Raw genomic sequence first — 26280 nt, forward strand, 5'->3', positions numbered from 1 at the left:
GCTAATTGAACCCTTGTCATGAAGTAGCTTGTCCACATGCACATAGGGTTAGCATGTGGCATCCCCTCCTTTTCAAAGTGAGGTACTGGTATAGAACTGTATGGCATCGAGGGAGATCGCCAACAGCGTTTGGATGAATCCCGGAAAGGACTCTTCGCCGGCCCACTCTGATGTGTGGGTCATGCGATAATTGAACTTCATAAAGGTCTGCAACGCTTGCTTCTTTGGGCCGCGCCGAAAGCGACACAAAGTCATCTGAGGCTGCTTCGATGGTCCAACTGCATCTATGGACGTAAGTTCACCTTCTTCAAGAATCTTTGAGGAGAAAAATTCGTGAAACCACTTTCAATACAAAAACATGAACATACCCATTACATGTAAAGTGACTGGAAAAATTCTAGTCTTTTTTAAAGATTGTGCATGCAATGTAGATGAACAAAGAGATGTAGTTCCAAACCGTTCATCAAACACACGCAAAAAATGTAATCGAAACTTGTCTTTCTAATCTAAATCTATCAACTGTGGCAAATCACAATGGAAATGCCGATGCTTGATGCTCAATCCTTCTTGTGCTCTTTGGATACTGTATCATGCCAAGGAAGAGACATGGAATGTAAATTCCTTGAATGCAAACATTTCATCTTTTCATGAGTAATCCGCATACATCCATGCTCATTCATGAGTGAATTGTACAATATGGCTTGCCTATGAAAAGGGATCACAGAAAGACGGTGACTAAAATACGGGAAACTGTCACGAATGAAACAGACGAACAATGCGTACTGACTAATCATGCGCATACACAATACTTCCTGTGGGGGTTCCTTAGATCTTGACTCGAGAGCCAAGTTCGGTTCTTCGTGATTGATCGAATTTGCATTGAGGTTAGCTTCACTAGAAAAAGCATCAGCTAAACCATCATCCTTGTGAACACTCACATCTTTATCCTGCAAATCATCATGCTTGTGAATAATCACATCTATATCATGCAAATCATGTGTGTCATGCTTTGGAGAAGACAAGACTGAGAGAGTCTCCTTCTCCTGATTCTTTTCAATCTTCGCTTGCACATTAGAAATGAGAGATGAAGAATGAACAACGTCCTCCCCATGAATGACATTGGGAGAGTCACTTTTGGCGTTGAAAGTGAAAGTATTGGCTGCCCAATCAATGAGAGGGTTATGCTCACAAAACCATCGAATGCCTAAAAGCATCGAATGCGGAAGGACGCTTGTTGAACAGTGAACAACACATCAAGGCACTCTTGCGTGATGAGAGAGTCCATATCGGGAGCGAAGCCCGACACCTCGAAAGGAGATGTCTTGCTAACCTCCAAGCGGGCTCTTTCGACAAGAGAGTCACTTATCACATCATGCATACTGCCTGGATCAAACAATATGACAAAACGTTGACCCTTCACATGACCATAACACTTAATGAAAGACTCATCAATGAAAGGATCATAAGAAACTTGGGTCACACTTGTGTTTTCATTTATGGCATTAACAGAGGATGTGGGTTCTGTGGGTTCTTTAGATTCGTTAGATTCAATCTTATGACATGTTTTCTTTATATGACCTTTGATGTGACAATGATAACATCGACCTTCCTTAGAATAAATGCTTTGTTCTTCTGATGTGATGTATCCTCCTAAAATTCCTTGTGCTGCTTTTTCAGCTCGGGTGAGCTTAGGTTTAGTAATTGTGTTAGCTTTACCCTTAGATTCTTTGTGTGAGTTCTTTTCTGAGACTAGATGAAGATTGGTTAGAAGAGTTACCATTCTTACCGTTCTGAGGGTTCTGAGAAGTCTGAGAGGTGCTTCCCTTATTGTGCTTCATCTCCTGTGCGAGAGCAATCGCTACCGCCTTGTTGAGATGTACGGGATCGAAGACTTTGACATCAAACCTGATATAGTCGTCCAACCCGAAAATATAAGCCTCTTTGCGCTTCGCATCCGATTTGCGTAATTGGGTGTCAAGCTGCAAAACACGATTAGAAAAAGACATGACTGGAGTACCATTCTGCTTAAGATTGCGCCAATCTTCTTTTAATCGCGCTAGGTACTAAGGTGGCAAGAACCGCGCCTTGAGCTTGTCTTGGAAGTCGGCCCAACTGAAAGAAAGGGGCACGCCTACCTCAACTTCCTCTAGGTGCGCGGCTAATTGCTCCTCTTGCCACGCTTGATACCAATTAATGGCATCACCGACAAGATACATGGCGGCCGTCAAAACTTTGCTATTCCCTATCTTCTTAGTTGTCGCAAAATAAGCATTAGATTGATGCAACCAAGAATGAATAACATTAGCATCCATGTTACCATCATACTACTAAATGTCAACTTCTCTGTGACGGGGTTGTTGGAGTCCGAATCTCGGCTTGCGCCACTTGATAAACCATCAACATCTTTGGCCGGCTCGGGTTTCGAGATGAGTACTTGTAGGACCAACTCTTGCATGTGTTGGTCTCTCTGCGCCTCACGCTCTAACTCCAAGGCCGCTCGCCTGTCTTCGTGCTCGCGATCCAATTATACCTTTCTTTCTTCGGCTGCCAAGCGCGTTCGCTTGCGCTCACGCTCTAAGGCTGCAGTTCTTTCTTCAAGTTCACGATCCAATTCTTCCTTTCTTTCTTTGCGCTCACGCTGCAAGACGACGCGTTGCGCTTCTTGTTGTATCATCATGTCCATCATCGTCTTGACCAAAGCCTCCACAGGATTTGGTGCAATCCTTGGCGTAGATGGGGAAGGGGGAGGGTCAGAAAAACCTCCTAATGGGGAAAATTCTTCTTCGCCACTTCTATGCTCATCACCTCCATGCGAAGTATCCATTCCGCTTCCGGTGATGACCATACATTGAAGTCTTGGGTTCTTAAGTTCACGAGGAACTTGGGTTCTTGTGGTTCTTGGGTTCTTTCTTTAGCTTGCAATCTATGTTAGAGAAGGATCTTCTCTTACCCGAGCTCCTCTCTTTCTCGCGAGCGCACCCCTTGGCGGCCTTGCGCTCACACCAAGGTTGCTTTTTCCCACCTCACATCGATTGGTCAGCCGCTAAGTGCACGGTCCGCTCTCAATGAGTGAAAAGAGAAACAAGGGGAGGCTGGACAAGCCCTTCTTTCTTGGGTTTCCTGTCACTCTTCAACAACACGATTAGGAATCGACACGCCCAAGTGGACTTGGGTTACGTAGAAAAAAAAATCCTTGTGGTTCTTTCCTTGAGTGATACAGAACACTGCCAAAGCTCTGATACCAATGTAAGGTGCAGCGGAAGTGAATGTGAACTTTGCTCAAGATGAGTGCTCCGAACTGTGCTCAAGGGTTCCTTTTACTTACGGCAGGGAGAGCCTTCTGATCCTTTAGTGAGAGAGTGCAAATGATCATAACAAAGTGAATGACACTGTGAATCAAGGTGCTGAGACTGAGAGATAGAGAGAGAAGAATACGACACCAGAATGTTGTCAAACCCTCCTCCAAGGGCCACACTCTCTATGGTGAGAACGGTCTACTATTGATTGCACAAATCTCTACAATGGTCTGAATGCAATGGTCTTGCCGACGATGTCGACGACGATGATGACGATGACGATGAGACGGGCTGAAAATTGAAAACGCTAGGGGCTGAAATCTGCAAATCTTGTATTTGCTGAATTCCGACTCTATGTCGGTGCCAACGGCAATGATCGTCACAAAGTGATGACGTGGCTACCGAGAGCAAAAACCCTATTTTCTGCCAGAAACCCTAATTCCTGCAAAACCCTAATTTCTACCAAAAACCCTAATCTGCAAAAAACCTAATTTCTGAAAACCCTAACCCTAACTGCTGGCTGAAACCCTCATTGTCTGGCGGCAAATGCCACGTGGCAGCAATACGGATTTTTCCGGATTTTGCGGGCTGAAAAAAAGCAATTTGAGCGACGCATGCTGGCTGCTTTTTTCTACGCATGGGCCACGAGAGAGAAAAATTGATTGCTTTATTTTACACTCTGAGAGAGAGAGAGAGGGAATTTTTTGCTTTTGTTTTTGAAAGCTTTTGGGGCTCTGCTTTTGGGCATCCCTTGTAATCTTTAAATAAGCGGTGAGGGGCTCACTTTGCAGAGCATCTGGACGCAGAGTCTGAGAGTGAAACCCTAACCGCTCTCTTGTACTTTGACATTGATTTAATACATAAAGAAATACCGAAAGGGGCGCCAGTCTTTGGGGCCAATATCTCTAGGCACGGAACTCCGCCGGGCCAATGCAAACCTATTGTGATCTGTGAATTGTTTTGAAGTGGTTATTTGGTGTTGTGGTGATTGATTCTTGACTTGCAGTGTCCAAGTCTGTTACAATGGTATTAGAGCACGGCCGATTTCTCTTCTACGGGAAATCCGATCCCCAATTTTTTTTCTGCGGCACCTATGGCTTCATGCAAGGATCAGTCGACTCCCTCTGCAGAAAGTCCGAGAGTTTAAGGAAGGTGGGACACTCGATCAAATTTGATACCTTTTCAAGATACTCACATGCTTCGAAGGCTTTGTCTTATATACAGCAGTTTGACATCGCTTTCGCGGGAGAACGCTACTCAGAGCACTCCAAGAATCGGAGAGCTGACTCTTACTTTAAGGGGAATGCTCGCACTTGGTGGTCCACGCTTCTTTTAAACAAGACTGCGCCAGTTAAATGGCTGAAATTTTAGAAGTATTTCTTCTTGGTTCACGCAAGAGTATGAATTCGATATACGAGCTGCTTGGAACCATCTTCGGATGACCAAGAAAGATACAATAAATGTTTACTGTGAGAGATTCTGGAGCTCTTTTCTACACGCCTCTTCATTCAAGAAGATCTCGTTCAGAGAACAGAGCGGTTTACCTTGGGTCTACCTACAGAGATCCGAGATCACTGCTTGGAACAGAAGTCAGCTTCTATTCAGGAGTTGATGAGTCATACAAAGTGGGGCTTTGCCATTCACTCTGGCACTCTGACCTACCCCACAGATGAGGCCATGACACAACAAGCTGAACAAACTTCTGGGAATGAGAGTAGAAACAAACAAAGCAACCCAGAGAAAAAGGATGCACGACCCAAGCTTACTCCTCATGAGCGAGCTCGCTTCGTCAAGGAGGGGAAGTGCTTTGGATGCGGGGAACATGGACATATCTCCACGAAGTGCCCTAAAAAGGCACAGAAAGAACAGAATGATAAGGACGATGACATGCCTGAGAGTTCGAGAGCAGCTGAGGAACGTGGACGAAAAGGCAAGATGAAAACAGGACTGGTTCCAGATTGTGTGGGTACCGATCCCAACACCATGGACAAGGGTACAGAACTTTGCCGCGCTTGGGGCAAAGTGAAAGATCAAGAGGCCCTGATCTTCCTTGATGGAGGAGCCAAGGCCAACTTCATTTCACCGGAATTGGCGGCACAGCTCGAGATCACTCCCGATCGGATGGGACCACTTGCGGAGGCAGTTCTAGCGGCACCCAGGTAGGGACATAGCCATTACACCTGTCATTGGCAAACTTCAATTGCATTGTCAAGGGTATTTGGGGCATGAGGACTTCTTCATAATGCCTTTGGAGGGTTGTGATGTTCTCCTAGGGATTCCCTGGTACCACAAGAACAACGCCGTGATCGATTATCGAGCGAGGAAAGCGACATTGACGACAGAGAAGGGAAGAACCATTGTACTTGATATTAAACTGAAGGGCGAGTCTGTCCCTATTGTATCGGCTTTGGCCATTTCAAAATTAATGAAATCCAGTCTGTTTGTTTACTCGATCTTTATGAAAGAATTTAGCGATAAGGATAGGACAATATGTCTAAACTTGATAAAGAACGCCAAGATTTTCTCCACTCTCACGCCGATTGCTTCTCAGAAGGCCAACTAGGCGAGTTACCACCTGCTCGTCCTGAAGATCATACCATTGATCTGATACCTGGAAGCACACCACCGAACCGGCCACCTTACCGTGTTAGCCGAGCGCAGAATGAAGAGATTATGAACCAAGTGAAAGACCTCTTGGAAAAGGGTCTTGTCCAGCTTAGTACTTCACCGTATCGCTCTCCAAGTTGTTGGTTTTGAAGAAAGACGCATCTTGCAGAATGTGCATCGATTATAGAGCTCTCACCAAAATCACCATCAAGAACAGATTTCCGATTCCTAGGATCGATGATATACTCGACAAGTTACAGGGATCCTCGTCCTTTAGCAGGATTGACCTGAAGAGTGGATATCATCAAATCAGGATCGCGCCAGGAGACGTCTACAAGACAGCTTTTCGGACGACTTTTGGGTTATTTGAGTTTTTGGTGATGCCTTTTGGCTTAACCAATGCTCCTGCGACATTTAACCGTTGATGGATAGGATTTTTCGAGAGTACAGGCTATGTGTTGGCACTTTCTTTGACGACATCATTGTTTTCTCCAAGAATGAGGCAAAACACAAAGATCATCTGCTTCAGGTCTTTCAGGCATTACGAGATCACAAGTTAGTGATTAATGCAAAGAAAAGTGAATTTTTCCTACCAGAGATACACTTTTTGGGACACATTGTCTCAACAGCAGCAGGAGTGCAAATGGATCCGGCCAAGATAGAGACTATACATGATTGGCCCGATTTGAAGAATGTCCATGAAGTTAGAAGCTTCTTGGGATTGTGTTCGTACTACAGGCGGTTCATTCGAAAGTTTGCAGAGGTTGCTTCCCCTTTGCATATCTTGACACAGAAAGGAGTCCCTTTCTCATGGGGATCCACAGAGGTGACTGCCTTTCAGACATTGAAAGAGAAATTGACTACAGGACCAGTTTAGACTTTGCCGGACTTGCAGAAGTCATTTGAAGTATATTGTGATGCTTGTGGTCATAGTCTGGGTGTCGTCTTAATGCAAGAAGGCCATGTCATTGCTTACGAGAGCCGATTGTTTTCTAGGCCGAAGATGACAACACAGATTTATGAAAGAGAGCTTTTGGCGGTTATCCATGCTCTTACTCAGTGGTGGTATTACCTACTCGGAGCGGATTTTACTATCTTCACAGACCATCGGAGTTTGCACTACTACTTGTCACAGAAGCAGCTATTGGAAAAGCGGATGCGGTGGGCGAACATCTTGTCACAGTTTTACTTCCAGATTGTCCATGTGCAGGGACAGCAGAATGTGGTGGCAGATGCTTTGTCTCGGAAGCCGTTAGTTCTGGCTATTTCCACAATACATCATAGGAGCTTCGAGAATATGGTCGACCAGTATGCCACAAATATAGATTTTGCAGATATTTTCACACGGATACGGGATGGGGAGATAGTAGCAGGATACTCCATTCGAGAAGGCTACTTGATGAGAAAAACCATGTTGTGCGTTACACAGCCTTTGAGGGAAAAGTGTCACAAAGTGATGACGTGGCGGACAGCAAAAACCCTAATTTCTGCCAGAAACCCTAAAAAACCTGCAAACCCTAATTTCTGCCACAAATCCTAATTTCCGGAAATCGTGGAGGTTTTTTTTTTTTTTAATTGATTTTTTGTTTTTTTAATGATGAGCGATGCGAATCTTGCTTTTTACTCTACGCAAGGGAAAGGAAGAGAATGCTTTTTTTATAATAAAAAAAAGAGAAGAGCTTGAGAGAGAAGAGCTTTTGAGATCTTATGCTTTTAACTGAAACGCTTTTGGGGCTCTGCTTTTGGGCATCCCTTGTAACCTTTAAATAAGTGGTGAGGGTCTCACTTCTCAAAGCATCTGGACGCAGAGTCTGAGAGTGAAACCCTAGCCACTCTCTTGTACTTTGATCTGATTAATATAAAAAGAAATACCGAAAGGGGCGTCAGTCTTTGGGGCCAATATCTCTAGGCACGGAACTCCGCCGGGCCAGTGCAAATCTATTGTGATCTGTGAATTGTTTTGAAGTGGTTATTTGGTGCTGTCGCGATTGATTCTTGACTTGGAGTGTCCAAGTCTGTTACAATGGTATTAGAGCACGGCCGATTTCTCTTCTACGAGAAATCCGATCCCCAATGGCTTCACGCAAGGATCAGTCGACTCCCTCTGCATCTGGAGATGCGGGCAGGGATCACAACGAAGATTCCGGCAGAGAGTATGGCCCGCCTAGACCTACTCCAGCGGAGAAGCAAGAGATGGAGCGTCGAAAATTGATTGATGATGCAACAAAGAAGATGCTCAATTTTGCTAAGGAGCCGAAGATAAAAGCAAGTAAGTCCGAGAGTTTAAGGAAGGTGGCCAATCGATCAAGTTTGATACTTTTTCAGGATACTCAGATGCTTCGAAATCTTTTATACAGCAGTTTGACATTGCTTTCGCGGGAGGACGCTACTCAGAGCACTCCAAGATTTTCGGAGAGCCACCTCTTACCTTAAGGGGAATGCTCGTACTTGGTGGTCCATGCTTCTTTTAAACAAGACTGCGCCAGTTAAATGGCTGAAATTTAAGAAGCTTTTTATTTCTTCTTGGTTGACGCAAGAATATGAATGAGATATACGAGCTGCTTGGAACCATCTTCGGATGACCAAGAAAGATACAATCAATGCTTACTGTGAAAGATTATGGAGCTCTTTTCTACCCGCCTCTTCATTCAAGAAGATCTCGTTCAGAGAACAGATTGAGCGGTTTACCTTAGGTCTACCTACAGAGATAAGAGATCACCGCTTGGAATAGAAGTCATCTTCTATTTAAGAGTTGATGAGTCATGCGAAGCGGCGCTTTGCCATTCACTCTGGCAGTTTGACCTACCCCACAGATAAGGCAATGACACAACGAGCCGAGCAAACTTCTGGGAATGAAAGTAGAAAGAAAAAGAGCAACCCAGAGAAAAAGGATGCACGACCCAAGCTTACTCCTGAGGAGAGAGCTCGCTTCATCAGAGAGGGGAAGTGCTTCGGATGCGGGGAACATGGACATATCTCAGCGAAGTGCCCTAAAAAGGCACAAAAAGAACAGAATGATAAAGACGACGGTAGGTCTGAGAGTTCGAGAGCAACTGAGCAATGTGGCAGAAAAGGCAGATAGAAAAGCAGAACTGGTACCACATGGCGTGGGAACTGCACCGAATCTAATGAATTAAAGTACAAACTTTGTCGCTTTTGGGGCAAAGTGAAGGATCAGGAAGCTCTTTTGAAGGAGCCAAGGCCAACTTCTTTTCACTTGGCATTGGTGTTGGAATTAGGGTTGCAGAGAAACACACACAGCTTGGAGAAGACGAAGGAAGCTCAAGGCACACAATAGAGAGTGTGTTACTTAGTGCGCAATAGAAAGATAGATAGCCCTAGAGTGATGGGCGTATATACAATGCACGGGGGAAAAAACCTCCTAAAGAGGGAAAAAAATGCCCCGGTGGTCCTAGTGTGTTCACACACATCACTACCACATGTATATGGTAACAAATCCCCCCTGGAGTGATGCGGTGAACAAGAGCTGGCACATGAGTAAAGGGAAGTGCCATGCCCTAAGGACATGATCAGTCCACAAAAGGGAGTAAGCCCACAGCTTTGCGGAAAGCTTCAAGCTACTCACGAGACAATGCCTTTGTGAAAAGATCTGAAAGGTTGTCCTGTGTTGGCACATAAGCCAAGCTGATCTCTCCTGCTGAGAGCCTCTCTCTGACATAGTGGTATGAAAAATTGGGTTCCTTGGAACTAGGTTTCTCGCAACTGCCAATGCGCTCTGACTGTCAGTGTAGATAGTGTTGGCAGTGTCCTGTCCAACACCCAAATCAGCCATAAGGCGTCTGAGCCATACACACTCAACCGTAGCTGTGAAGACTGCCCTGTACTCAACCTCACAACTCGAAGTGGCCACAGTAGGTTGCTTCTTGCTCAACCATGATATACATGAACTGCCAAGCATGAAACAAAAACAACTTGTGGATACTCGCGTGTCAAAACAACCAGCCCAATCTGAGTCCGAAAAAGCATGTAAGTCTGGCGGCAATGATCCCCCCTTGGGATAAAACAAGCCAAGATGTAAAGTGCCACTAAGGTAGTGGAAAATCCTCTTGACAGCCTGCCAATGCTTAGACCCTGGGCTATGCATAAATCTGCTGACCTGTGAAACTGCAAACTGAATATCAGGCCTCGTGTTGCATACATAAATGAGGCAGCCAACAGCAGTTTGGTAAAGAGTGACATCAGCAGGATCGCCAGCATCATGTAGACTCAACTTCAAACCTGTTTCCATGGGAGTGGCAATAGGTTTGCAATCCTCAAGTCCAAACTTACATAGCAATGTCTCTATGTAACTTTTCTGACACAAGGCAATACCACCATCACACTGCTTAAACTGTATACCCAAGTAATGATGCAACAACCCCAAATCTTTCATCTTGAAAGTAGCATTCAAATCAGCTTTAAATTCAGCAATATGTCTCTCATTTGGTCCAGTGATCAGCAAATCATCAACATAAAGAACCACGATGAGAAATACATCACCCTCACGCTTTACATACAATGTGCTTTCTGTTGGACTGTTACGAAAGCTTTGTTTGACCAAATGAGTGTTAGCTTTCTCATACCAAGCACGAGGAGATTGCTTCAACCCATACAAAGCCTTGTTACATTTGCACACTTTGTCCTCTTGTCCTTTTATGACAAAACCGCGAGGTTGCGTTACATAAACTTCCTCAAATATGTCACCATTCAAGAAAGCAGTAACAATGTTTGATTGATGTACATCCCAACCAAAATGAGCTGCCAATGCACATAGAAAACGCACAATAGTCATGCGACAAGTGGGAGCAAAAGTCTCTTTATAATCTATGCCTTTTTGCTGTGCATAACCCTTTGCAACAAGTCAAGCCTTATGGCGATCGATCTCACCATTTGGCTTGCGTTTCAACTTGTAAACCCCACTTCGTACCAATGGCCTTTTTGCCAGGAGGCAAATCACATAAAGTCCATGTGTCATTTTCTATAAGTGCATCGTATTGTGATTGCATGGCAGCCATCCAATTTTCTGAATTCTGTGCTTCATCAAAAGACAGAGGCTCCTCAACACCATGTAAACTAGACACAGGCAAAGCATAACAATCTGATGCATAAGATGCATGGCGAGAGCCTGAACGAGTACGACTAGACAAAGGTGCATCCAATTCACTGTCACGCAAAGTGTGCACCAGCCATTTTGGCATACCTCTAGCCTGCTCATTTTCAGCCCTTTCCTCATCAAGTACATCATGTACCTCTGCATCAGTAATAGGCTGATCTAAAACATTTTCAAAAACCCCAATAGGCTATACATTTGCCTCATTGGAACTTACATTCGAATTTCCACCACTAAAAAGAGGCAACAAAGTGTCATAAATGTCCTGTGAGCTTACATTAGTGTCTCTAGTAGATGACAGCAAGGGCTGAACAGAATCATCCAATTTTCTGCGCTGCACTTGTGGCACCAAAGCATATGCCAAACAGCCAAAAACATGCATGTGCTCAATAGAAGGCTTTCTATCATGCCATGCTTCATATGGAGTAATAGACTGCAAAGCTTTCGTAGGACACCTGTTTAGTACATAAGTGGCACACATGATGGCCTCAAGCCAAAAAGAATGAGGTAAAGCTTGACTTTTGACCATACATCGTGCCATTTCCGTTAGTGAACTGTTTTTCCTCTCAGCAACACCATTTTGTTGAGGTGTATAAGGCACTGTACATTGGTGTTTTATCCCACGACTAGCCAGAAATGCATTAAATTCATGAGACATATACTCCCCCCTCGATCGGAACGGAGGGTGCCCATAGTACATTTCGAAACATTTTCAGCCATAGCCAGAAACTGTTTGAAGCACATAAAAACTTCGGACTTCGCTTTAAGCGGAAATACCCATGCATGCCTGGAGTAATCATCAATGAAAGTCACGAAGTACAGGTAATTGCCCAAGGACGGAGTTTGCATGGGCCCACAAACATCACTATGCACAAGCTGGAACCTGCATGTGGCCCGAACTGAACCATCCTTTGGAAATTTAGAACGCTGCAGCTTACCCAAAATACAGCCTTCACAAACATGTTAGACAGGTGCTTCAAGAGGTGGCAAAGAAGCAACCATATCAGATTTTTGCAAACGCAACAAACTGGCAAAATTCAGATGTCCAAAACGTGCATGCCAAAGTTTTGCATTTGAAATAGCCCTTGAACCTGCAACAGCATTTGCAAAATTTTGTCCACACTTGTCATACAAAGTGAGCTTATACAGCCCACGGCACAGAAGCCCAGATGCAACAATTTCATCACCAAAACTGAGATTATGAACTGTACATCTGTCATCCACAAATTTGACTACAAGTCCAAGTCTAGCAAGTGCAGATACAGATAAGAGATTCTTCTTGATCCCAGGTACATAAAGTGCATCAACAAGTGTGAAGGAACTGCCATTAGCAGCAGTGAGCACAATCTTTCCAACTCCCTGAACTGGATAAGAGGCGTTGTTGACACAAGTGACTGAATTCCCATGAGGGACAGACTCGAGAGAGGTAAACAATTCACGATGTGAGGTAATGTGCTTTGTAGCACCACTGTCGAAATACCACACATGTGAATCTGCAGCAACTGACAAGCATGCATCATGGACAGCAGGATTGTAAGTGCACTCTGCGCTAAAAGCTCATTCTGTATCAACATCAGCAACACAATCTCCTTTCACAGAAGACTCAACAATGGCTGCATTTGTAGTGGAACCAGCATTTGAAGTGGAACCACCCTCTTTCTTCTTAGCCTCCTTGGGTCATCAGTCTCCAAGTACTAGCAAATGTCTGGTAGGAATCTGGTAAGGCATCAAGAACCGTCTGCACAAGGGAACTGTCTGAAATGACTTCACCTGCAGAAATAAGCTACTCATTGATATTCTTGACACTAGCAAGGAAAGTGTCATATCATCTTCCTCATGCATAATCTTCGACTCCAGCTCTTTACGCAGCAAAGCAATTTTAGCCTCATTGCGGCTTGCATAAAGACCTGCTAGAATATCCCAAGCCTATTTTGCAGATTTTGTTGAACGGATGTGAGGAACAATGGTGCGCTTCACAGACAATGCAATCAATGCATGAGCCTGCGCATCCTTAACATCCCAACGAGCTTGTTCTGCCGTAGGCAAAACAACTCTAACAGCTGCAATCCTTACAGCAAGACCTGCGACATCTTCAACATCGCCTACATCCTCAGAACCAGGATGTACATCAATGCCCTGCACAATGTTCCAGACACCCTTTGACACAAGAACATGTTGCATCATATAAGCCCACATAGGGAAGTTGTCCCCATCCAACCTATCCTCAGCAGCAAACATCTTGAACACATCTGTGTTGTTGTTATCAGTCATGGTAAATGTTGCACCTGATGTGAAAACTGTCCGAAAATAGGAGAAACGGAGCGGGAACAACCTGTGCTATATAGCACAAACCGTAGAAGACTGTAAGGCACCTGTTATGCTGAAAACGGCACTGACAGAAATTCTGCACAAAATGACGTGCAGTACTGCCTGTAGTGGAAACGGAGGCCGAAATGAGCCCAAATCAATATTTGTCGACCTGCGAACGCTCGCCAAAGCTCACTGAAATCGGAGAAAGTGAGCAGGCGTGTACTGGAGTAGCTGGCGACTAAGCCCGAGAGGACGTGACCTGCTCTGATACCAATTGTTGGAATTAGGGTTGCAGAGAAACACACACAGCTTGGAGAAGACGAAGGAAGCTCAAGGCACACAATAGAGAGTGTGTTACTTAGTGTGCAATGGAAAGATAGATAGCCCTAGAGTGATGGGCGTATATACAATGCACGGGGGAGAAAACCTCCTAAAGAGGGAAAAAATGCCCCGGCGATCCTAGTGTGTTCACACACATCACTACCATATGTATATGGTAACAATTGGCGGCTCTATTTGGAATTACGCCGGATAGACTGACGCCACATGCGGAGGTAGTTGGACTGGCACCCGGATGGGATGTTGCCATTACACCGAGCATTGGCTACTTGATGAGAAAGACTATGTTGTGCGTTACACAGCCGTTGCGGAAAAAGGTTATGACTGAATGCCACTGTCCACCTTTTACGGGTCACCGCGGCATTGCTACCACCATGAAGGGGGTAGAGAGATACTTCTTTTGGGCCGAGACTCAAAAAGGATGTGGAAGAGTTTGGTTGTGCACAGTTGCTTAGTATGCCAGAAGGTCAATTTTGACAAGCATAAGGCACAGGGATTGGTAAAGCCTTTACCCATACCCACCCACCCCTGGGAAAGTATTGAAATGGATTTCATTTTTGATCTCCCGATTACACAGAATGATCACGATGATTTTCCGATTAGATGGCACGTCTGAGACGATTGTCTCCGACTGAGACCCCAGATTTATGAGTTTGTTTTGGAAGGCAATTTGGGAGAACATTGGCACGCGGTTGCAGTTCTCGTCATCGTTCCACTTGCAGACTGACGGGCAATCTGAGATTGCCAATTCAGTGATTTCAGATTTATTGAAGTCTTGTATCTCGGATCAGAAGATTCAATGGGAAAAGAACTTACCTTTGGTGGAATTTGCCTACAATAACACGATACACTCTTCGACAGGGAAGACGCCATGTGAGATTGTTGAAAGTGCTGCGAAGGTTCCATCCCTCCAGAGCACGAAAGATTAGATATTTGAAGCGGATGAATATTCGCGAGATTTAGATACGGCTTTTGCCAAGGTTCGCGAGACTTTGAAGGAGTCTCAAGAACGACAGAAAAGGGCAGCGGATCGCCATCGTCGCGACTTGAAATTGAAGGAGGATGATTGGGTGTTCTTACGTTTTGAGAAGCCACGCCTACAAAAGAAAAAGGGAAAGGAGAGGCTTTTTCCAAAGCTTAGTATGCGATACTACGGACCTTTCCAGATCAATGACAAGATAAATGATGTCTCCTTCTGATTGAAACTGCCAGATACTTGGAGGATTCACAATGCATTGCATGTGAGTCTCTTGAAACCTGTTAAGGGTGATGTGTCTGATGATGGGGAGCCTGTTGAGCAACCCGAAGTGGAAGAAAATGAGGAGATCCTTGTTCATGAACAGATTTTGGCACATAACGATACGAAGAAAGGTAAAGTCCGAAGGCGGTTCTTGGTTAAGTTCAAGAACTTTCCTGCATTTGATGCAAAGTGGATGGAGGAGGAGGACCTAGCAGATACTGCTCGGATTGTGAAACTTTACCTCGATGTTTTGGTTTAGCATAGTCTACTCCAAACGAAACCCAGAAATTCAGCTTGGCTGAAGATCTGGTGCAGTGGGATGCACAAGAGGGGAGTTACTCCGCTTCTTTGTCAACAGATGCCTTGATTTTGATACCAAAGTCACTAATGTCTCTTTGAGCTTCAGGGATACTGAGAGCTGACAGTATTCTGTTGGATGACTTTATGAAATGGAATTCCTGATAATGATAATGATTTGTTGTGAGTGCAGGAACTGACAGACGAAATGACTGCAACATTTTGCTCTGATTGATCTCGAATAGGCATGGTTGCAATAGGGGTTAATCAATCGGACATCGATGAGGTCCCGATTGGACCTAGATGTGATTACTAACTACATTGCCGATAAATCATGGTCTAAGATCCGAATGAATGTTGAATGTCATGTGATGTCTTGTGATGTCTTGTGATGTCTGGTGATGTCCTGTGATGTCGTGTGATGTGACTGTCGATTTGGTACATGTGCTAGATGTGTGTCCCTAGTACGTAGGTACTAACAGTCAGTGTCTGCTAAGACGGTTTATGGCTTTTGTCGGTTTTGCAGGCGTAATCACAATCGATTACATTGCTTTCAAGAGGGGGGTATGTCACAAAGTGATGACGTGGCGGACAACAAAAACCATTAAAAAACCTGCAAACCCTAATTTCTGCCACAAATCCTAATTTCCGGAAATCGTGGAGGTTTTTTTTTTTTAATTTGATTTTTTGTTTTTTTAATGATGAGCGATGCGAATCTTGCTTTTTACTCTATGCAAGAGAAAGGAAGAGAATGCTTTTTTTATAATAAAAAAAAGAGAAGAGCTTGAGAGAGAAGAGCTTTTGAGATCTTATGCTTTTAACTGAAACGCTTTTGGGGCTCTGCTTTTGGGCATCCCTTGTAACCTTTAAATAAGTGGTGAGGGTCTCACTTCTCAGAGCATCTGGACGCAGAGTCTGAGAGTGAAATCCTAGCCACTCTCTTGTACTTTGATCTGATTAATATAATAAGAAATACCGAAAGGGGCGCCAATGTTTGGGGCCAATATCTCTAGGCACGGAACTCCGCCGAGCCAGTGCAAATCTATTGTGATCTGTGAATTGTTTTGAAGTGGTTATTTGGTGCTGTCGCGATTGATTCTTGACTTGGAGTGTCCAAGTCTGTTACAAAAAGGTTATGACTGAATGCCACTATCCACCTTTTACGGGCACCGGGGCATTGCTACCACCATGAAAGGGATAGAGAGATACTTCTTTTGGCCGAGACTCAAAAAGGATGTGGAAGAGTTTGTGCGCAGTTGCTTAGTATGCCAGAAGGTCAAGTTTGACAGGCATAAGGCACAAAGATTGTTACAGCCTTTACCCATACCCACCCGTCCCTGGGAAAGTATTGCAATGGATTTCATTTTTGATCTCCCGAGAACACAGAGTGGTCACAATGGTATCTGGACTGTTATTGACACATTTAGCAAACATGCTCATTTCATTCTAGTGAAGAAACCAGTCAAGCCGGATCACTTAGCGAGACTGTTTGTGGCCCAGATCTTCAGATTACATGGCATGCCTGAGTCGATTGACTCCGACAGAGACCCCAGATTTACGAGTTTGTTTTGGAAGGCAATTTGGGAGAACATTGGCACGCGGTCGCAATTCTCGTCATCGTTCCACCCGCAGACTGATGGGTAAACTGAGATTGCAAATTCAATCGTTCTAGATTTATTGAAGTCTTATATCTCAGATCATAAGACTCAATGGAAAAAGTACTTACCTTTAGTGGAATTTGCCTACAATAACACGATACACTCTTCGACGGAGAAGGTGCCATTTGAGATTGTTGAAGGTGTTGCAAAGGTTCCACCCTTCATAAGCACGAAAGGTAAGATTTTTGAAGTGGATGAATATACGCGAGACTTAGATACGGCTTTTGCCAAGGTTCGCGAGACTTTGCAGGAGTCTTAAGAACGACAGAAAAAGGCAGCGGATGGCCATCGTCGCGAATTGAAATTAGAGGAGGATAATTTGGTGCTCTTACGTTTTGAGAAGGCACGTCTGAGAAAGAAAAAGGGAAAGGAGAGGCTTTTTCCAAAGCTTAGTACCGATACTACGGACCTTTCCAGATCACTGAAAAGATAAATGATGTCTCCTTCCCATTGAAACTGCCAAATACTTATAGGATTCACAATGCATTTCATGTGAGTCTCTTGAAACCTTTTAAGGGTGATGTGCCTGATGATGGGGAGTCTGATGAGCAACCAATGTGGAAGAAAACGAGGAGATTTTGGCACATAAGGATACGAAGAATAAAGGTAAAGTCCAAAGGCAGTTCTTGGTTAAGTTCAAGAACTATCCTGCATTGGATGCAAAGTGGATGGAGGCGGAGGACCTAGCAAATACTCCTCAGATTGTGAAACTTTACCTCGATGCTTTTGGTTTAGCATAGTCTACTCCAAATGGAACCCAAAATTCAGCTTGGCCGGAGATCTGGTGCAGTGGGATGCACAAGAGGGGAGTCACTCCGCTCCTTTGTCAACAGATGCCTTGATTTAGATACTAGAGTCACTTATGTCTCTTTGAGCTTCAGGGATACCGAAAGCTGACAGTATTCTGATGTATGACTTTATGAAATGGAATTCGTGATTATGATACTGATTTGTTCTTGACTTCTTTTAAGTGCACGAACTGATAGACGAAATGACTGTAGCATTTTGGTCTTATTGATCTCGAATAGACATGGTTGCAATAAGGGTTAGTCAATCGGACATCGATGAGGTCCGGATTGGATCTAGATGCGATTGCTAGCTACATTGCGATTAAATCATGGTCTAAGATCCGAATGAATGTTAAATGTCATGTGATGTCTAGTGATGTCGTGTGATGTGACTGTCGATTGGTACATGTGCTAGATGTGTGTTCCTAGTACGTAGGTACTAACAATCAGTGTCTACTAAGACGGTTTATGGCTTCTGTCTGTTTTGCAGGCGTAATCGCAGGCGATTTCAATGCTATCAAGAGGGGGGTATGTCACAAAGTGATGACGGCTACAAAGAGCAGAAACCCTAATTTCTGCCAGAAACACTAATTCTTGCAAAACCCTAATTTCTGCCAGAAACCCTAATCTGCAGAAACCCTAACCCTAACTGCTGGCTGAAACCCTAAAGTGGCTGAAACCCTAATTGTCTGGCGGCAATGCCACGTGGCAACAATACGGATTTTTTCGGGATTTTGCAGGCTGAAAAAAAGCAATTTGAGCGACGCATGCTGGCTGCTTTTCTCTACGCATGGGCCAGGGGGGAGAGAGAGAGAGAGAGAGAGAGAGAGAGAGAGAGAGAGAGAGAGAATTTGATTGCTTCATTTTACTCTCTGAGAGAGAGAGGAATTTTTTGCTTTTGTTTTTGAAAGCTTTTGGGGCTCTGCTTTTGGGCATCCCTTGTAATCTTTAAATAAGCGGTGAGGGGCTCACTCTGCAGAGCATCTGGACGCAGAGTCAGAGTGAAACCCTAACCGCTCTCTTGTACTTTGACATTGATGTAATACATAAAGAAATACCGAAAGGGGCGCCAGTGTCTGGGGCCAACATCTCTAGGCACGGAACTCCGCCGGGCCAGTGCAAATCTATTGTGATCTGTGAATTGTTTTGAAGTGGTTATTTGGTGCTATGGTGATTGATTCTTGGCTTGGAGTGTCCAAGTCTGTTACGATGATGACGACGCGTCGACGATGCGCTAACAACGCAAATGCTGAAATCTGCGTATAGCGGGCTGAATCTGCAAACGATGGCTGATCTGACCGTGCGGTGAGGATCCGCTGCGGGAAGGTGAGATCTGCGAGGGTTGGGGGCTGCGGTACGGAATCTAACTGCTGAAAATGCAAAACGTTGATGCAAATAGATGTTCTGTGGCCAAGGAACTGCAAAATGCTAGGCTAATTTGTTGTTCCAAAAACGCTAGGGCTGATATCGATATCTGCTATCGCCTGCTGATCTGCAACTTGCAAAACGCTGTGGCTGATCTGCAAATGCTGAAAATGCTAGGTTGTTCCGCCGGGGATCTTGTTGAAAAGGTGCACTGCCAGACACTCGGTTCCTGTTGCCTCTTCTACCAGAAAGTGCTAGCGCTAGCTTTTCTTATATACTGACTTACCAAAATTGCCCTACCCAGTTTCCCAACAAAGTCACTTAATAATAATAAGTGAAAATTGGCTAAAATAGGGGAAATGGGTTCTATGCACTGTAAAATGCTCCTGATGGGTACTGATTGTAATCTGATGATCATGTTGTGTGCAACCAAAGGAAATGCAATTACTCAGTGTCTGGGCATGCATGGTCTGCGAGTAGACTCACAAAGGTGCAGAACACTTTCTAAGCTAGTTGAACCCTTGTCATGAAGTAGCTTGTCTACATGCACATAGGGTTAGATGTGCACGTGACAACCAAGATAGAAATCCCCTCGAGAGTGAGTACCTACCCCACAAATGATCTGTATAAAGCCATAATCCCCCAAATGAGTTCTGTGGGTATCCCCATGACCTGCAGTCACCGCATCAGTCTAGCTTTGGGTACTGTATCAAAAACTTTGCGGAAGTCCACAAAGCTACAAAAAACCCATTTCCCATGTGACATGCCCTCCTCAATAATGGCTCATAGAGTCAAGATGTGATCAAGAGTAGAGAAACCCCTCCTGAAACATGCATGTCCTGTTGCTTGTATACCCTATTATCTCTTTGCCCATATGCTCATCTGCTACTCGAGAATGGATACGTATAACCATGCTAATGTGTGACTGATCATAATAGTACGGTAGTTTCTAGGCTCCATAGGGTATCCTACCTTTAGGATAGGCACGATAGTAAATTCCAAGTCTCAAGCAGGCCCTTGCACATAGCACGGTTGAACATCATAGCTAGAAGCTGGTATAACTCTTGCTCAAGGCTAGCCAGAAAGGCCCTCTTCTTTCCGACGTACTAAACGGCGGAAGGCAATACGCAATTGTCTATGAATGATGACTCCTAGAGAAACCTCTCTCTGTAGTCAAGCTCTCAAACCTTTGCACTCATCATACCAATTGTTTTGGGGCATAGTCTTTGAAGAGTGTCTCTGCTCAAGCTGTGTATGTGGATAAGCCTCCCTAGTCGCATCCCGTAGAGTGTCTATCAGAATATGGGTGAGCTCCTACAAAGGTCACCCTAAATCCTCTGTGCATAGGTGTCTATAAATCCCCTATGTAAACAGTGTCCGTCTCCGAATTGAAAGTATTATAGGACCTCTTGCTCGTTTCCTTAAGTTGTGGTGAACAGGAAGGAATCTCTAGTGTCAAAAGGGCATGGTCCACTGCTAACCCAATGGGACGGGGTCCAATTGCGAAGTCCTCAGTATGGGAAAGAAAGCTCGGCGTGGCTATAATATAATCCATTGTGCTAGTCCTGTGACGATGTGAGAAGCAGGTAAACCCGACAGCTGCTGGGAATCTTTGTAAGCCATTAAGTATGGCTAACCCATGTGCAGTGCCCATATCTAGCAAGTATCTCCCATACTCTGTACATTCTGTATCCTATGAGCGTTGGTCCAACCCCATGTCTATGGTGTCCAGCTCTCTCAACGTCTCCTCCGAGGTATCATAGAAGGCTATCTGATGGTTGCACATTCGGGCATTGAAGTCCCCCAAGAGAATGATGTCCCCATCCATAGGGAACTCCCATATGTCATCATCAAGAATAGAGAAACGAGACCCTCCTCTAGGTGACACATAGGTTGATGTACTTGGAGCAAAGCAGCACATGGCAATATAGAGAAATCTGCGTATGTCAACCTTCAATCTCACCCACATGTACCAGGCATAATCGTCTCTCCAAACAATATGTAAAAGCGATTGCAAATCTTCCCTATAAGATCTGCTACCCCCCGATCCTCTACTCGCATGCTCAGATCTCGCATCTACTCGATGAGCCGTCTCCCATCTGTATCCAGTAACACGTGGCATCATCTGACCCGGGGCCTGGTGAGTCTTTGAATAGAGCACAATATCTCTCTTTCTAAAGCTGTCCTCAAAGGCACCCACATCAAAGCTTGAGAGACCCATTGCAGTTCCACACTGCTATTTTAAGTTTGGTCCCATGGGTCTCCAACCATCATGTGGAGTGTCGCTCCATAATGACCACCTCCCTTCTCTATAGAAGGCTATCTTTCCTTTTTCCCTTGCCGCCCTAATCTCTAGCACAACTTCGTGCATGTGGGCAAGTTGTGATAGAGTGAGAGCATCGCCAAGCAATATGCCAGTCTTCTTTAATGTGGGCCTTTTCTTCAAAAACTCTTTCTTCACCTCAATAGTGGGAAAGCGCAAAACGAGCGCACGTTCCTTCGATGTCTCTCAAACACCTTCACTTCTTTTGCTGACTCTCCATGCCTTTGTGTGCGTTGGTTTATCTATTCCCATCAACTCCATGAGCTCCCTTACTTCTTCCTCGACTTTATCTCGATCTTTTAGACAAGTAATTTGCACATGTACAGCACACGAGCGTCTCCGTTGTTCCTCCTCTAGTGTCATGTTGATGATGGTTAGTGTGGGGGTTGATGCCTCCTTGCCTTTTTCTTTCTTGGCAACCTCTATCCACTTCTCCGCTTCATCCATCTTCTTCTGTGTCTTGGTGATCAGATCCACCCATGTAGACGTCTTTGCTTCATGTTGCTTCTCATCCTCTTTGATCACCTGCACTTGTCCTTCATGACTTTGAGCTGTTCGATCACTGAGGGCTGAATTTCTCCACACACACACACACACACACACACACATAGATGAAATGAAATGTTATATTAACGTCTTCAAAAGGCCAAAATGACCTATGAGACCAAACGGTTACAAAATAGGAAATCTGATACCATGTCTAGGTACAAAAAAGAACTAGAACTAGAACAAAGATATTACTACTAGAATCCACCCTCATCTGCACTCTGGAGGTCGAGAGAGTATGGCTCGAATCCTCTGTTGTAGTCTCCGTCGATGCTGTGTAGTCCCTCTCCTCAATTGTGGCCATTTGGATCTCCGTAGCTCCACTGCTTGGTCGATGAGAGTGCTGGTAGTGGGAGAGGAATGAAATGAAATGTCATTTTAACGTCTTCAAAAGGTCAAAATGACCTATGAGACCAAAAGTTTACATGTGGTGAATCTAATACCAGGTCTGGGTACAAAAAGTACAAAGAACTGAAAAGAAAATAGTGGGTAGGGGTGGGGTAAAAGTTGATACAAAGGAAAGACAAAGGGTGAGCTAATACAATGGAGCTCTCTGACAGTCGAGGCATCATATACATATACATCAGTATCCGGGACGGCTCCTATGTCGCGCCATTATGGTATGGATCCTCTGTCACAGTCTACGTCGATATCGAGAGGGCCCTCTCATCCATGGGCGACGGGACCGCCCCAACTCTTTTGCCCAATGGAACAGTATGCCTATGGTACCTCTGGTGTTGTTATGCTGTGGGGACTGCTCGAACTCCTTTGTCTGTGACTGAAAGAAATCTGTGATCTTCCGTTGTCGCTAGATCTCTCTCATTGTGCCCCTCTTCAAGAGCTCCTCTCTGTGTTTGCAAATCTCCCCGAGGCATCTCTGATCCTGGTATCTCATGACTATAGAAAGTGGCCCAAACCCTCTCTGAATGTGAGAGAGAGAGAGAGAGAGAGAGAGAGAGAGAGAGAGAGAGAGAGTCCTCTCTGTGTTTGCAAATCTCCAGTAAGTATAATCCGAGGCATCTCTGATCCTGGTATCTCATGACTATAGAAAGTGGCCCAAACCCTCTCTAAATGAGAGAGAAATGAAATGTTATATTAACGTCTTCAAAAGGCCATAGTGACCTATGAGACCAGAAAGTTACAAGGTGGTGGATCTGATACAAAGTCAGAGTAACAAAATAACCTAATCAACAGTACAAAACAAAGATATATATTATGGGATTCTAGATTGGTCGATGTGAGCTAAGCCGAAAACTAAGCAAAAATGGGCGGCTAGTTGGGATAGCTGAATCACAAAAGATCTAGCATCGGTCGTTGGCGAATCTCATCAATTTCCTCCATGGTTAGTAGTCTGACCGGGCGTCGTGCATGCCTGGCCAGCGTGCTCTGAACCTTTGACGTAGCCTCCGTCGATGCTGTGTAGTCCTACGCAGTCGTGGGCGCTTGGATTTCCCCAATTCAATCGCTCGGTCAATCAGTGTGCCTCTGGTGTGAGACAGAGGGAGCTCTGCTGTGGGGGTGGCTCTTGCGGCTGTCCCGTGTCTGCTCTGAAGAAGTCTGTAATCCGTCTTTGAGACTGGTTAGCCTCACCATTCATCAGGCTCTCTCTGTGTCTGCGCAGCTCGAGCAAGAACGAACCCAGGCATCTTTGATCTTCGTATCCCATTACTCTTGAGAGTGGTCCAAAACCCTCTCTGAACAAGCAATGGAAGCGGCCTCGTATCTCGTAGTAGACGGGGCAGCAGCATGTATAATGCAGCTGTCTCAGGTTCCATGTCACACAAGGGGCATGTCCTGGCCTCTGCTGGTACTCCGCTGTATCTCCCGGTTTCAATCCGCAGCTGGTGAGACGATGTGCGTAACTGGCCAATAGCACACCGTATCCCATGAGACAGGTGGGTATCCATGTATCCCAGTCTCATCACAAAACCATCTTCCGTAAGCTGGAGAAGGTGGTCTCTGTAGAGAGCCATCTTCATGCCCAGTTCTTGTGCTGGTTGTATCCATGTCTCCTGGTGTCTAGCTGGGTCAGGTCTTGGCGGATGAGCTTGGTGATCTCCGACTGTGTAAGAATGAGAGATGGTGCATCCAATGAGTACTGGAATGGTGGCAGCCTATCTATGCTGAACCCATGCGCCTGAAACCATGATGTCATCTCCCCATACCAGCATGTTGTATCTCCTTGTATGGCTAACTATCGAGAGGACTCAAGTGCTATGCGAGCATAGCTGTCTCTGGGAAGTTCCCATGTGCAGTTTATGAAGGAGACTGATCTGGTGAGCGCCTCTACCACTAGTGGGGGGGCCGCCAGCTCTGCTCGGATTATGGCCCGTGGTACTGATGCCTTGGCTCTAATGAGCCGCGAGATCATAGAGACGAGAGGTTTCTCCATGTTCCCCCATCCGTCTGTGCGACCTGGCCTCCCGTGGTGATCCAATGAAGGTCCCCATATGTCAGCCCCATAGAGCAATGCTGAGGCCACCAAGGTGTCAAAGAGCCAGAGCTTTGTCCAGGGTTCCTGAAACTGAACCTGCGAACACATCCTCTCCAATCTACCCAATGCTGCGTGGGCTCTAGTCAGTCTGGTCTCTGCTGCTCTTCTGAGTGAGAATGTGGGTCCAGTAAAAACCACTCCAAGGTAAGTGTAAGCGTCTGTGTACTCCACAATCTCCTGGCCGTATGTGAATGTAGGTGCTGATCTCCTGATCCACTGTGGGGTGGTATTAAACACCATAACCTTGGTTTTACCAAGGTTGACAGACAAACCACTTTCGTGGGCAAACGTATGCAAAGCATCCAATTGGCATTGCATTCCCTCTGGGGATTCGGAGATCAACACGATATCGTCCACATATAACAAAAGTGGAATCCATGTCCCTGCCAACTGTGCACCTTTATCCCCGTCCCTGTCAATGTAGTCAGAAACCTCATCCACATACATACCGAAAAGAGTAGGAGAGAGCGGGCAACCCTGCTTCACCCCAATAGTGGAGTGAACCGGTATTGACAGTCCCTCCGGGGTGCGTACATGCCCTACTACTGATCTGTATAATGCCATGATCCCCCAAATGAGCTCTGTGGGTACTCCCATTTCATGTAATCTGCGCATCAATCTAGCTCTGGGTACTGTGTCAAAAGCTTTGCGGAAGTCCACAAAGCTACAGTAGATCCGTCTCCCATGAGATCTGCCTTCCTCGATGATGGCCCTGAGTGTCAAGATGTGGTCAAGAGTAGAGAAGCCTCTCCTGAACCCTGCCTGCCCAATTGCCTGCAGTCCTTCCCTCTCTGCCCATCTACTCAGTTGTTGCTCAAGAATGGATGCATACAATCTTGCCAGTGTGTGCCTTATCATAATAGTGCGATAGTTCCCAGGCTCCATGGGGTCTCCTGATTTGAAGATAGGTACAATCGTAGATAGGCTCCAAGTGTCCGGTAGGCCCTCACACATGGCACGGTTAAACATAACTGCTAGAAGCTTTGCTAGTAAGTCTTTGGCATGCATGAAATGCTCAGCGACTAGGCCCTCATGATCATATGCTCTCCCAGTCTTCATCCTGTCAATAGCTTTTTTCACCATCTCAGCGGTGAAAAAGACACATGTGTGTGGGCATGGGTCAGGGGGGTTGGGGAGGGGCGACTGTCTAGGTACTGTGTACAAAGATGATGCGTACTGACCCTAGGTCTCTGTGGAGGAAATAACCGGGGGGGGGGGGGGGGGGGGGGGGGGGGGACTGCTCATGAAAGAGCCGCCACGCCTCACGCGACTCCTGACTCAAGAATAGCTAATATAGATCCTGCTCGAGTCGAGCCAAAAAAGCCCTCTTCTTCCGCCGCACCAGGCGTCGGAAGTTCATCTGTGACTGTCTGTGAGTGACGTCCCCCAACAGCACCTCCCTCTGAAGTCTGGCTCTAGTCAGGCAGCACTCCTCATCGTACCAACTGTTCTGAGGCATGCTCTCAGATCGACGGCTCTGCTCAGGCTGGGTGTGTGGGTATGCTTCTGCTGCTGCCTCATGTAATGTCTGTGTCAGTATAGTAGTTAGCTCCTCCAGAGGTCGCCCCGGGTCCTCTATGCATAGGCGTCTGTAGATTCCGTCCATGTATACAGAGTCCGTCTCCTTTGTGAATGTGTAGCGAGTAGGGGCTGCTACTCGTGGCCTGTGTGCTACACTGAACTGGAAGGAGATGGTCATTGACACCAGAGTATGATCCACTGCCACCCCGACCGGTCTGGGCCCAACTGTGAGATCCTGGATACTAGAGATGAGGTTCGGTTGTGCCATGACATAGTCCACCGTGCTGGCTCCATGTCTGTGTGGGAAGCATGTAAAACCTCCCGCAGCAGGAAATCTCTGTAGGCCGTTCAAGATGGCCAATCCATGTGCAGTGCCCATTTCTATC

The 26280-nt window shown here is 45.5% G+C and overlaps 1 protein-coding gene and 1 pseudogene across 4 annotated transcripts in view; both read right to left on the reverse strand.

Annotated features, from left to right (window-relative positions):
* LOC147461221 (uncharacterized) overlaps positions 1 to 26280 on the reverse strand; it is a 124119-nt gene that overhangs the window by 31957 nt on the left and 65882 nt on the right. The gene's annotated exons all lie outside the window — the stretch shown is intronic.
* On the reverse strand, positions 21247 to 21780 carry LOC147461222 (uncharacterized; annotated as a pseudogene).

The sequence above is a fragment of the Adiantum capillus-veneris genome, chromosome 3, assembly GCF_014529385.1.
Source record: "Adiantum capillus-veneris isolate H3 chromosome 3, ASM1452938v2, whole genome shotgun sequence".
Taxonomy (NCBI): domain Eukaryota; kingdom Viridiplantae; phylum Streptophyta; class Polypodiopsida; order Polypodiales; family Pteridaceae; genus Adiantum; species Adiantum capillus-veneris.